Source organism: Leopardus geoffroyi, chromosome A3, assembly GCF_018350155.1.
Source record: "Leopardus geoffroyi isolate Oge1 chromosome A3, O.geoffroyi_Oge1_pat1.0, whole genome shotgun sequence".
Lineage (NCBI taxonomy): Eukaryota > Metazoa > Chordata > Mammalia > Carnivora > Felidae > Leopardus > Leopardus geoffroyi.
Window position 1 is genome coordinate 37050779 of NC_059336.1, and position 13303 is coordinate 37064081.

The 13303-nt window shown below is 38.3% G+C and overlaps 2 long non-coding RNA genes across 2 annotated transcripts in view; one reads left to right on the forward strand and one right to left on the reverse strand.

Moving 5' to 3' along the window:
- Positions 1 to 8932, forward strand: part of LOC123580511 — a 56546-nt gene extending 47614 nt beyond the window's left edge. Inside the window, exon 3 of the long non-coding RNA XR_006703336.1 lies at positions 6823 to 8932. This is a non-coding gene — a long non-coding RNA (uncharacterized LOC123580511). The remainder of the gene's footprint in view (positions 1 to 6822) is intronic.
- LOC123580512 overlaps positions 1 to 13303 on the reverse strand; it is a 58535-nt gene that overhangs the window by 32920 nt on the left and 12312 nt on the right. The gene's annotated exons all lie outside the window — the stretch shown is intronic.

The window sequence follows — 13303 nt, forward strand, 5'->3', positions numbered from 1 at the left end:
CTATCTTGTTTTGTTGGATTGTCCCCTTTTTTATTATATACTGTCCTTATTTGTCTCTTGTTACAATCATTGTTTTAAAGTCTGTTTTTTCCAATATAAGTATTGATACTCTGCCTTTCTTTTTACATCCTTTTGCATGGTAAATTGTTCCCCATTCCCTCACTGTCAATCTGCATGTGTCTTTAGGTCAAAAATGAGTCTCTTGTAGGTAGCATATAGATTAATCTTGTGTTTTATTCATCCTGTCACTCTGTATATTTTGATTGGAGTGTTTAGTTCATTTACATTCAAAGTAATTATTGATAGATATGTATTTATTGCCAATTTATTATTCATTTTGTGGTTATTTCTGAAGACTTTCTCTGATCCCTGTCTTTCTGTCTTTCATGGTTTGCTGGTTTTCTTTAGTGATATATTTGGATTTCTTTCTCTTTATTCTTTGCATATTTAGTAGTGGCTTTTGATTTGTGATTACCATTAGGTTTATATATATCATCTTCCACATATAGCCGTGTACATTAGGTTGACAATAGCTTAAGTTTCACCCATTCTTTACTCCTCTCCTCCCCATGTTTCTTATTTAGCATCCTTTTATTTTATGAGTTCCTTGAATGATATTTTATAGAAATATTCATTTTTATTGGTTTTGTGTTTTCTACCTTTATACTGTCACTTTTGGTCTCTCCTTTCCAGTCAAAGAGTCCCCTTTAATATTTCTTGCAGGGCTAGTTTAGTGGTCATAAATTCCTTTAGTTTTTGTTTGAGAAACTGTTGATCTCCTTCTGAGTGATAGCCTTGATGGATATAGTATTCTTGGCTGCATATTTTTCCCATTCAGCACTTTGAATATATCATGCAATTCCTTTCTGGCTTGGAAGGTTTCTGCTGAAAAACCTGCTGATAGCCATGCAGAGTTTCCTTTGTATGTAACTGTCTTCTTTGGCTGCTTTTAATATTTTTTATCATTATATTTTGTCATTTTAATTACAATATATCTTGGTGTGAATCTTTCTAAAAATTTGTTTTATTTTTATTTTGTAGGGGGTCGTCTGTGTCTGGTAGATTTGGATAACTGTTGCCTTTCCCAGATTAGGGAAGTGTTTAGCTATTATTTCTTCAAATAAATTCTTTGCCTCCTTTTCTCTCTCTTCTTCTTTTGACTCCTATAATATGAATGTTACTATATTTAATGGAGTCACTGACTTTCTTTCTTCTGTTTTCAGCTTGATTACTTTCCATTACTCTGGTTTCTAGGTCATTAATTCATTCCTCTGCTTCATCCAGCCTTCTGTTTATTCCATCAAATATGTTTTTCTTATTTCATTTATTGAGTCCTTTCTCTCTGCTGTGTTATTATCTCTGTGTTAATGGCCTCACTGATGTACTCCACTCTCTTCTTAAGTCCAATGGGTATCCTTATGATCACTGCTTTAATTTCTCCATCAGGTATGTTACCTGTATCTGTTTCACTTAAATCTCTGGCTGTGGCCGTCTCCTATTCACTTAGGACAAATTTGTCTTCTCATTTTGTCTAACTCTCTGTGACTGTTTCTGTGTGTTGGGAAAATCAGCTACATCTCCTGTTCTTGAGGGGAATGGTTTTATGAGGAAGAAGTTCTGGAGTTCACTGGAGTGTGGTACCTCTTATTCCCCAGCAAGTACTTCTGGGAGTGTCTCCAATGTGTACTGTGTGAGCTCTGCTGTTGTATCCTGGCTGCTTTATCCTTCAGGCCAGTTGTCTGCAGAGGCTTTCTGCCTGTTTTGAGAAATGTTTGGTCCCTGGCATGAATGTGGCACATTTTAACTAGGTGTGCTGTAGTCTGCTTGTGAAATGAGACCTGTCACCACTGCTGCCACCAGAACTGAGGCTTTACAAAACTTCCAGACCAGGAGATGTGGTGTTGGCAAGGATTTTGGCTGGTCTTCTGGGGGAGGGTACCTGCTGTACTGGGACTGAGGCAAGCATGACTGGGAAGCATGGTGCTTCTGGAGCAGGGGGTCTGGGGGAGCAGGGCTTGAAGTAAGCAAGTTACGTAGTAAGTGTTGATGCTGCACTGGTTCCTGCAGGTGGCCCTGTGCTTATGCTGAGGGGCAGAGGAGGGAAATGGTGCCTTCCATTTCCTTTGTTCTTAGGAGAGTCTCTCTATGAAGGCTGCCTCTCTGGGACATGCTTCAAGATAAGCAGCTAACACCCCACTGTGTGCCCTAGGTGCTCTTCAGATCACTGTTTCCATGCCGTATGTCCATGGGCTGTTTGCCCTGCCTTCTCTTCAAGACCTCTGCTAGTGTCTTCCTAGTTCTTCTGGAGCCAAGCACACAGATATTTAAAAACTTCAGGCTTTAAGCCCTACTGGTTACAAGAACTCATGAAATCAGGCCCTCTTACTTTCCAAGCCATTTTCAACAGGGATTTGTTTTTTCATTATGTTCCCCTGTGTTTTAGTTTGTCTCTCGCTACTATCCACAACCATGGCTCTCTCCCCACCACAGTGGTCATGATCGATTTCTCTCCCAAACTGCATTTCTGCATTTCCTACCTTCTGTGATATGGCCTCTTCTCTACCTTTAGTTTGGGAGTTTGTTCTGCCAATCTTCAGATTGATTTCTGGGGTATTAATAATGATCTGATGGTTATCTAGTTGTGTTTGTGGGCTGAGGTGAGCCTAGTATCCTCCTACTTTCCTGCTTTCCTCCCTCTTCAAGATGGGTTTGGTTATTATAATATTCCCGAATCATGTATTCATTAGAGACATTTTCTACGGTGAATTCAATAATGCCAATAGCCAATACCTACCTTAAGAAATCAAAATTCAAATAAATTTTCCATTGTCAATATTCTTTGGATACACTCACAGAAAGCTGAAGAGAGTCCTACAATTCAGGATTTGAATGGGAGTTGTTGTGGCAGAGTTAGACATAGTAGTGGATCCCAAGATTGTTTTAATATCTGCTTTGCCCCCTAAACTGTATGTGATTTTAGACTGTCCACTGTATCTCCCTGGACTTCTGTTTCCTCAATTACAATAGAATGCAGCTGGAAAAAATTCATTCAGAAGTATGTATTGAGAATCTCCCACACAGTAAGCTATGGGATATATTTGCAAACCAGGTAGACATGGTACCTGTCCAAAAGAAACTCATAAAACACATATGTGTCCAGTGTAGATGAGAGATAACATAAGATGGGAATTATGAGCTAAGGAGATGAGTTTTCTGAACTCATGAGCCCTGTTCATATCATATTGAACTTTCTGACAATGTGTAAACTCAATAGCATCCTCCTAATTCTGTGCTCTAGGGTTTGTGCCTATGCATAAGTAGATGCCTCTCCCCCCCCCCCTTTTTTTTTTCATTTTGCCTTTTCCTGATTATCCTGAGACTTGACTTAGGAGTTACTTCACATGACCAGGTCTCTCTGGGACAGGATCTTTCCTTTGTACATCTTTAGCCCTTGTTTTTGAATTTTATCTTGGCACCATATTACAGAATCTACTTAATCATCTGCCATCCCACTATATATAAAATTCTTAGAGTCATTAAAAAAATTTCAGTTATATTTAAAACTTCTGTATAGTGGACTCAATGCAGTGAAGGCAGTAATTATTGATGACTAATTATGTCAGTATTTTATACCTCTCAGATATAGAATTAAAATTATTCTATATTGTGGTAGTAACACTGATTTAGTTATATAAGGTAACATTCATTTACTTATATAAGCAGAAATGTCTCTGTAACAAAAATTCAAATATGATGACTTTCAGTTTGACAATCCATTTGCATTTCATTCACATACATAGCCTTCTCTGACCTTCCCAGGCCACTCTGACTTTGGACTCTGAGTCCTGGCTGAATCTCTTACTGTTAATTTGACCATTCTCATATCCTGCTTTTTCTTTCCTTTTAATTTGTGTATGATCCTTACTGATGCTACTACTATAAGCTTCCCAAAGGAGTATAGTTTGGTGGATTGTTAATAAATGTACAGTACTAATCCATAAAACACTAATTGGTCTGTTGGCTAGATGCAGTCAGTCAAGGAGGCAATATACCAACCTGTGGTATGTAATCAGTGAACTTTGGGAAAGAATAGACACTCTAGTTTGGTTCAGTTGAGACAGCCATTTGCCAGTTACTGCTTCACTTGTTAAATATTCACATATTTGAGTGATCACAGAGAGAATGGTGAGAGCTATACCATAGAGGAGCAATGGAGCAGCCTTTTCCAACCATGATTTGCACCCATGGGATTTTAAAATATTCAGATGCCCAGATCCTGTCCCTAGAGAATCTGACTTGGGAAGTCTATGAGGGCTACAGGATCACAGTGCTTAAAACTCTCTACACTTAGTAATTGAAAGAAGTTAAGGTTGTGAATCTCTGTAGTAAACTTCGGAGACATATTTTCCTCTAGGACTTTGTGATTCCCTCAAGAACTGTGAAAATGTTACTGCTTTTGAAAAGTAACCCTGAGTGCCTCAACTGTCTTAGTTGCTAGGAATATTTGTTGATTTTAAGCATGTTGGGGTGAGCTAAATAAAGGGTTTTAGTGAGCACAGAAACCATGAGTTAATTAAAATCAACTATTAAGTTGAAGCAGAAATACCAGTAGTCTGCTGACTTGTTGGCTGTTGACAGACCGGAGCACAGGGTGTTGAGTCAGATCATATCCTACATGTTGCACCAATAGGGGATAAATGAGTCAATTTTTAAAAACTGTGAAAACAGACATTTTAAATGTATTCACAAACTTTCTTAGAAGGTTTGGAAAACAAGGACACCGTGTGGTCTAGAGAAAAAGGACCTTGGACCTCCTCTGAGGGCTGTTGCTAACCACACATGTGACCTTGGGCCTATTATTTGACCTCCTGAGGTCAGTTTTCTTATCTGTAAAATGCGTGGGCTATGTTAGTTATTCTCCAAGTCTCCTCCCAACTTAAAGACCTGTAATTTAATGTTATCCTTGCTCCCCCCCCCCGACCCAATTACTCTGTTGTCCTATTTTTCCCTGAATCCTATGAATCATTTATGTTGGTTCACCAGTGTTTCTTAGTGTAAACTAAAACAGGAATCTAGTTAACTCATTTTTTGTTTAACCACTTGGCATTTGATTATTGATATTTATGAAAGAGAAGTCTGAATGACCCAAAATAACAGAATATTCAGTTCATTTGACACAAACTTCTAATTTTTGTGAAGAATAACACACACAGAGGTGTAAAAGTTGTACCTATGCAGTTTGATGATTTTTTCCAACGTGAACACACCTATGTAACCAGCACTCACAACAATAAACAGAACATTATTGGTGCCCAAGTGCCACCCTGTCATGCTCCCAGTTCCTATCTCCCATTCCCTTAAGAGTAAACCACTATCCAGAAGTGTAAAACTACCGATTAGTTTGTTCCTATTTTACTGTTTATTTATATCTGTCTCCTTTTGATCAACATTGTTTTGAAATTCATTCAGACAGTAAGATACATGTGGACACTGTTCATACCCACTCTGTAGGGTAAACTGTTGTATGCAAATATAACAGTTTAATGTTGATTAGCGTTTGGGTAGTTTCCAGTCTGGGGGTCTTACAAATAATGCTGCTCTGACGTAAGTCTTTTGATAACATATTCCTAGAGCTGAATTGTTGGGTTGTTTTATATAACACACTTCTCTGAATGTTTCGTATGTAAATGGCCTATTATTTGGTGCTGGGGTCTCAAATACATTCTCACCCTCAAGGGGCCAAACCATTGCTTCTTGGATTAGAAATGCAGTAAGTACCCATGTACGTATATTTTAGCTACAGATAAACTTCCTGTTTTAGCCTGCTAAGGGTAATGTTGAAGCACATTTCTGTTCATTGAACAAAAACCCATAGTGGCAGAGGCAGAGACATCCTATTATACAACATAGTAACAACAGGCGCTACAGTGTCACAATGAGTTTGAAGAATGCCCTTTTAAAAGAAAAAAACAAAAACAGGAAAGAAAAACATGTTCTAATAATCCGTGTGTATTCATTTAAAGTCATCTGGGGAGTATTAGGCACAGTGGGACTGTGCTTTGTTTTGCTTTGTTTTTAGTTTGATGGAGGGCTCAGGCAATGCACTTAGGACCTGGGACAAGGGCCTCCCACACATCAGTCCCTTAAATTGATCCTGAGATTTGGTATGTAAAAGTTTTATGGTTCTTTTCTTCCAAGCCTTCCTGCAGGATCCATTTTTAGGCATCTCAGAAAGTCACCTGCTCATTATTTCCACTGTGTGTGGGTGGAGTAGTTTGGCCCAAAAAACAGTTCCGATGTCTTTGTGCTACTATTATTGGAAATTTGTTTCTGCCAGAGGTCACGTCCACCTTATCAGTCGGTAGCCTGCTAGACTTTGAATGGATGGGGTCATTTTAGGCAGTGCATTCTGCTTAGGTTAATGGCAGATTATGAGAAAGTCTGCAGCTGACTAAGTAGTTACTTCAAAAAGGTGGAAAGTCATTCATCTTCCGTAGAGAGCCAACAGGGGTCTGAAAAGGACTAAGTGAGCCATAAGGCCTTTCCCAGTGGGCTTATGAAGAAGGATTTCTCCTATCATACATGTGGGATCTTGGATCAGGTTCCTAAGCAGAGCCTGAGAAGGGATTTGGTTGCATGTGATTTACTGAAGGTGTGCCTTTAATGAGCAGTGGGTCAGAGAAGCAGGGTAAGCCATCTTACCCTGATCCTATCATCTTGCCTGATCCTATGGGGGCCCTGGAATATGAGATGCACTACCTAGAGGCTTGGGGGTCCAGCATTTTGTACCCCCTTCTCATTCATGTCAATCATCTATTGCAGGAAGTCATTGTGAGAAGCAATGAGCAATCTCCCAGGCCAAGGAGGCTCCCACTCAGCCAAAGGTACTACTTCAGAGAAGGGGGCAGTGGAGAGCAAGTAGTAACCAGCAATAGCTAGGGAATTAATACCCCAGTCAGTAATACAGACCCAGGTGAGTACACCAATAGTATTCACTACACACAAATTGTGATTCCTGGAGATTTGCCACAGAGGGGTGGGAGTAGAGGGATCATTTATTTCTAAACTCTAAACCTGTATCTTGGCCATACAAGAAATAACAGAGGATAGTTTATGATGGTATCTTCTGCTTAGCAATAGGTATCTGGGCCAATTTTCATCAGACTTGTTTCTGAAACAACCTGTCCCCACTCAATCCCTCACTCTAGGCTCTTTTCTTGACTCTTAATACCTCTTACCACTCATATCCAGCTGTAAAGCCACTATGTACTCCACAGTCTGGCAAAATATCCCATTTCCTCCCCAAAGTACAAAATATATCTGTCATCTTCAGCCTAATTTATCCTCTTCTTTCATGGCAGTTAATTCCTGTCACAGTCCAACATTTAATTACTGGTGGTGTTTGCTTTCAAGATCTATTGTTCTATCTTCATAAATAGGCTGTGAGTTTGTCTCAGGTTGGGATTCCCCAAAGGCAGAACCTCAGATGAGGTTTTGAGTATTAAGGATGCGATTCCAGGGAGCACTGACAAAGGAATGAAGAAGTGAGATAGGGACTAGTAGGCAGGAAGTTTGAGGCACATTACTGAGGTGAACCACTGCCAGCAACTAGAACGTGATTCCACTGAGGACCTCTGGGAGAATCTGCAGAGCACACGTCAGAATTGTTCCACCCTAGGGGTGAGGAAATGGGACATTTATCCTCCAACTTTTGTCAATCATTGAGGGGTGCCTGGTGTGAAGCAGCTAACTCCCTGGTACTTCTGGGAATGTACAGACCAAGTATGTTCTGTCTACCAGAGAGTGCTCTCCAGCCAAAAGAGGTAGCTGATTACAGTCAGAGGCCTTCAGATAATATGTCAGCTGTGAGTGCCAAGGAGATATGGGTGGGACACTGACCCAACTCAGCTTCTGATGATAAGAATCATATATGTATCCAAATCCACCATTCCAGTTTACAGGGGACATGCAGTAACATCTTTATTGGTTTGACTGATCTGTTGTTTGCTAATGACTAAGAAGTGGTGTAAATGGGGTTGTTAAACACATATTTATATTAGAGGTCTTATAAAATCTGAGGAGAGCCTAACGCAATAAGTCATCAGGTATTCCTAAAACTAAATTTTATCAAGATTTAATACCACTGTATTTGTGCTATACTAACTGATAAAAGTTGTGGATACCAGGTGCTATGAAGAAGTTTCCCAAATTTGATGGGTCTGTGTTTTGTTTTGTTTTGTTTATTGGAAAGAGGTCTATTAGAAATCTATACAGCTTAGAACACCCACCACAAAGGCAGATTCCTAAGTTTAACCTTTAGCTGCCATGTCATAAACTCCCAGTTCTCATATTCTTTCTTTATGACACTTAATGCAATCTTCTGTCTATAATGTTTGCCACTTTCCTGTAAAGTTAGGTTGGCTCTAAGAGAAGATGTAATGCAGGGCTTCTATCCTCTATGTATCACTATCAAGTGTCCCTATTTTATAATAGGAAATCTCACAGTTCAAGTTCAGTATGCAACCTTGCCTCTTGAATACTATATTGCTCACTCCTTCATGCATTCAACAAATGTGTTTCAAGTGCTTGCTGTATGACAGGCAGCTCCAGATGCCTGAGTTACATCATTGAATAAGCAACTCTCTGCCTTCAGTGGGCTTCCACTCTAGGTAGGGAAATGATGACATCCAATAAAGAAAATAAGTGAAAAACTAATATAATACATTAGAAGGTATTATACTATCAAAAAAGAAAAAAAAATTAGGGCCGGACAAGGCCGGGTAAAGAATGTAAAGGGAAGAAGGCTAGGATGAGTGATAATCTTAAATAGGATGGTCATTCTAAGGGAACTTTAAGAGGGTAATACCTTTAAAAAGTGAAGGAAAAGGGTGCATGGGTGGCTCAGTCAGTTAAGCGTCCGACTTCAGCTCAGGTCATGATCTCACGGTTTGTGAGTTCAAGCCCCACGTTGGGCTCTGTGCTGTCAGCTCAGAGCCTGCTTCGGATTCTGTGTCTCCTTCTCTCTCTCTCAAAAATAAATAAATGTAAAAAAAAATTTTTTTTAAGTGAAGGAAAGAAGTTTTTCCATCTTCCCTCCCCCCCACCATCAGTTGGATGCTACATTATTCCCTTTTCTTTGTGATATCTCATCCATTTTCTGAGACTCCTAGTTCCTGAAATTAAACACCAAATTTCCCTGCTCCTGAGTTCTCTAAATCTATTTAAACCTATTGTTACCCATTTCCTTTCACATGTAATAATTCTGACTCTCATGGCTTTCTTTTGGCTTTTTCTAACACAAATATCACTTTGCCCTTCACAAAAGCAAAGTCAAGCCCTAAAGTCAATCTTATTACTACTTTTGAAGTACTTAATGTATTGCTGCTTTGAACCTTGTTTTCTTTCCTTTAAGTTGCTTGGACTATCTCCTTTGAGGAGAATTTCTCTTTTTTCTCACAAAAAAAAAAAAAAAAAAACACTCATAGTGGTAAGACACAGTTTATTCATTTAATGTTGTTGTTTTTTTGTTGTTTTTTGCTCATTCTATGTGCTTTGATGCACACAGGACTGAGTGACCAAATAAATGCCACCTAGGACTTCTTTCCCATGTAAATTACTGCTCTTTCAAGGAACATTTCTAAAATATGGCCTCAGCTTGTTACCCTGCTTTTTAAAAAAGTCTCTAAAGAGTGTAAGCAACGTAAAGATTGCATTTCTCTAGAATATCCCAAATGGAATGCCTTTTCTCACCTAATCATGCTCTTTTAGCCTGTGATAAGATGCTGTGGACATTGAGTTTGTTCTTTTGGTATCTCTACCCAGATGTTGTTCTAGTCTGTCTTGTATTTATCCTGTTCTGTCTTTGAGAGATATGCTGTACATTTATAGATAATAAGGAATTCATTATTCAACAACCAAACATGATGAGATTTCTCTCAATCTATATCAAGGTATTTTGTTTTCAACAATCAACTGAAATCTACTTTTGCTTCCTGATTTCCAGACATATTTTGGAACAGGAACAAGTTTTATTGCATTTCCAATTCATTGGAGCTTTGGTTTTATGACTCAAGTTAAATATAAATTATTTCCTCTAAGACCCAAAAGAAATTTGTGTCATAGATCTTTTTTGTAAAGAATGCATTTAAACCAGATCTGGACAAATCAAATCCCATATAAAATGTATAAGAATGGTTCAACAAAAGGGAAATTTATCCTGTCTACAAATAATTATTTTACAAATTAATATTCAAATTTCTGTCTGGATGAGTTTTAAAAATTGTTCTTTTTATCTCCAGTTAGGTTGCCTGAGACTGAGCTGAAACCACCAGTAAACATTTATCCATTTTTGACATACTTATGAGCCATACATTTAATTTACACGACAAATTAACCGAAAACGTATAGTTCTGACATATTTCCCCTGTCCTTTGTCCAGGGGATGTTATGGTGTGGTCTGGTGGGTGTCTGTACTTTGCTAGTATGTAGGAGTGGTGGTTGGCCACTGAGGTGACCCAAACCACATGAGGATGGTACATTCATGCAAACCCCTCTAACGAGACATATTCATTTGGCAGGATGCTGACTCCAACTTGGACTCTGTGAAACAGTGGATACACTAGCTTAATTTGCTTGGGCTGACACTCCCCTTGGGATTTCTAGCACAGTTGGAAGGATCAACAAGACAAACAATACAGCTTTTCTGTTGTCATTTGGCCTTGAAATTAGGAGACACTTTTTCTTCTTTACATCTAGAACCACCTCCTATATTCCATAAAGTTTTTTCCTATTACCTATCCTACTCCAAACAACAAAATCTGGAGGAAACAAGAAAGGCCTAAATTTCATTTTAAATCACCTGATGCTGACATTTTTAATATAAAAATTGGTAATCTGTTTTTTTGTCTTTGTGTTTTGGAAGCCTAGACTCATCAAGTGGCCATTAGTTGAGGTATAGTTACATTTTTATTTACTACTAACAGATGTGGAGTAGAGAAGGACCTGTGACAACAAGGAAGATTTGCTTAAGTCAGAGGAGCTCCTAGTATTTTGAGTATGGAAGTGCTCCATATCTGAGCCTCAAAAGCTTATAATGCTAGCATTATCGGAACTTGTTTGGCTACATGGAAGAAATTCTGAGTCCAAACCAAGGCAGAGAAATGTGAACCTTTAAGATTGTAGCAATGATTACTATTGCATCAGAACCAGCTCAGTATGTATGGATGCATATGCTCTGTTTCCTGAGCACTTCTATTTTAGTAGCTTTTGGTAACTTTAAGAAGATAATATGTTAGTATTCCCCTATGAGTTTCTCCCACTGGCTAACTGGTCATAAAAAATAAAAAAAAAAATCTTCCAGGGCTTGTCTTTCTTCATCTGTGAAATGGGAATAACATAACTTGATCTGGACTCTAAAACAATGATTAAAACAAACTAAGCAAATTATTGTACAAAGAATCTCTATCCAGTATAAAGTATTTTTATTAGCAGGGCTATGTTGAGGGTGAATAAAGGCATCATGAGGCCGAGAAATCTTAAGTTCTTGGTTCAAATCCCAGATCCATTGCAGCAAACTCACCCTGGAGACTGTCTATGTGCAGGTAATACCTGAACTTGTGAGCAGTGACAGGATCAGCAGGCATCATGGCCTATGCAACCCTAAAGTAACCAGAATGACCTGGAGCCTGGTTTCTGCCACTTGGTAATAAAGCTTGAACATCTGATAATTTTATCTTCGTACATAAAAAAAAATGCCAAAAAGCTGTAAGGCAGTTCTCACAAATCAGTTTACAAGGAGTTATTTTTATCCAAACAATAGTCATTTTGAGATATTTCATTGGCTGGTGGCTAAAATCACATTCTCACTTTAAAAGCAAAGAACTGAGAAACTGTTAATATTATTTAGAATTATTGGGGCACCTGGGTGGCTCAGTTGGTTAAGTGTCTGACTTTGGCTCAGGTCATGATCTCGCAGTTTAGGAGTTGGAGCCCCGCGATGGGCTCTGTGTGGACAGCTCAGAGCCTGGAGCCTGCTTCAGACTCTGTCTCACGCTCTCTCTGTTCTTTTCCTGCTCATGCTCTCTCTCTCAGAAATAAACACATTTTAAAAAATTAAAATATTTAGAACTATTTAAATTCTTAGAGACTGTCCTAGTCAACCAACATTTCACAGGGGAGGGTACTAAGACCAAGAAGATTGTTTATCCTTTCACTCTCTCACTCGGAACCCTCAGTGATGCCTGTTTTTGTTTTACTTTACTCTTTCTTTTCCCTTTCTTGCTCTGCATTTCCCTCATCATTCTCCACTTCTGTATCCAAAGGGAGACACATTTGAAAAAGTGTAAGTTACCCACTTACATCAATGGACAGATCATTCCAAATAAAGTCAATAAGGAAACTGTGGCTTTGAATGACACACTGGAGCAGATGGACTTAACAGATATATTCACAACATTTTATTCTGAAACAGCAGAATACATATTCTTTTCAAGTGCACATGGAACATTCTCCAGAATAGACCACATATTAGGCCGTAAAACAAGTCTCAACTGGTTAAAAAAGACTGAGGTCATACCATACATCTTTTCTGACCACAACACTGAAATTAGAAATCAAGCACAAGAAAACAACTTGAAAGAGTACAAATACAAGGAGGTTAAATAACATGCTACTAAACAATGAAAGGGTCAACCAAGAAATTAAAGAACAAATCAAAAATTACAGGGAAACAAATGAAAACACAGTGGTCTAAAACCCTTGGGATGCAACAAAAGCCATTCTAAGAGGGAAGTTTATAGCAATACAGGCCCACCTCAAAAGCAAGAAAAATCTCAAGTGAACAACCAAATGTTGTATGTAAAGAAGCTTAGAAAAAGAACAACAGACAAAACCCCAAACCAGAAGAAGGAAAGAAATAATAAAGATGAGAGCAGAAAGAAATGATAAACTTAGAAAAATCCAATATAACAGATCTGTGAGACCAGGAGCTGTTTCTTTGAAAAGATCAAAAATGATAAACCTTTAATCAGACTAATGAAAAAGAGAAAGAGAGAAAGGACTCAAACAAAATCACAAATGAAAGAGGAGAAAAAATAACTACCACCACAAAAATACAGTTGTAATAGAATATTATGAAAAAAATATATGCCAACAAATTGGACAACCTAGAAGAAATGGATAATTCCACCGAAACATATAACCTACCAAAACTGAAACAGGAAGAAATAGAAAATTGGAGCAATACTGATTACCAGCAAAGAAATTGAATCAAGAATAAAAAAACTCCCAAAAGTCCAGGGCCAGA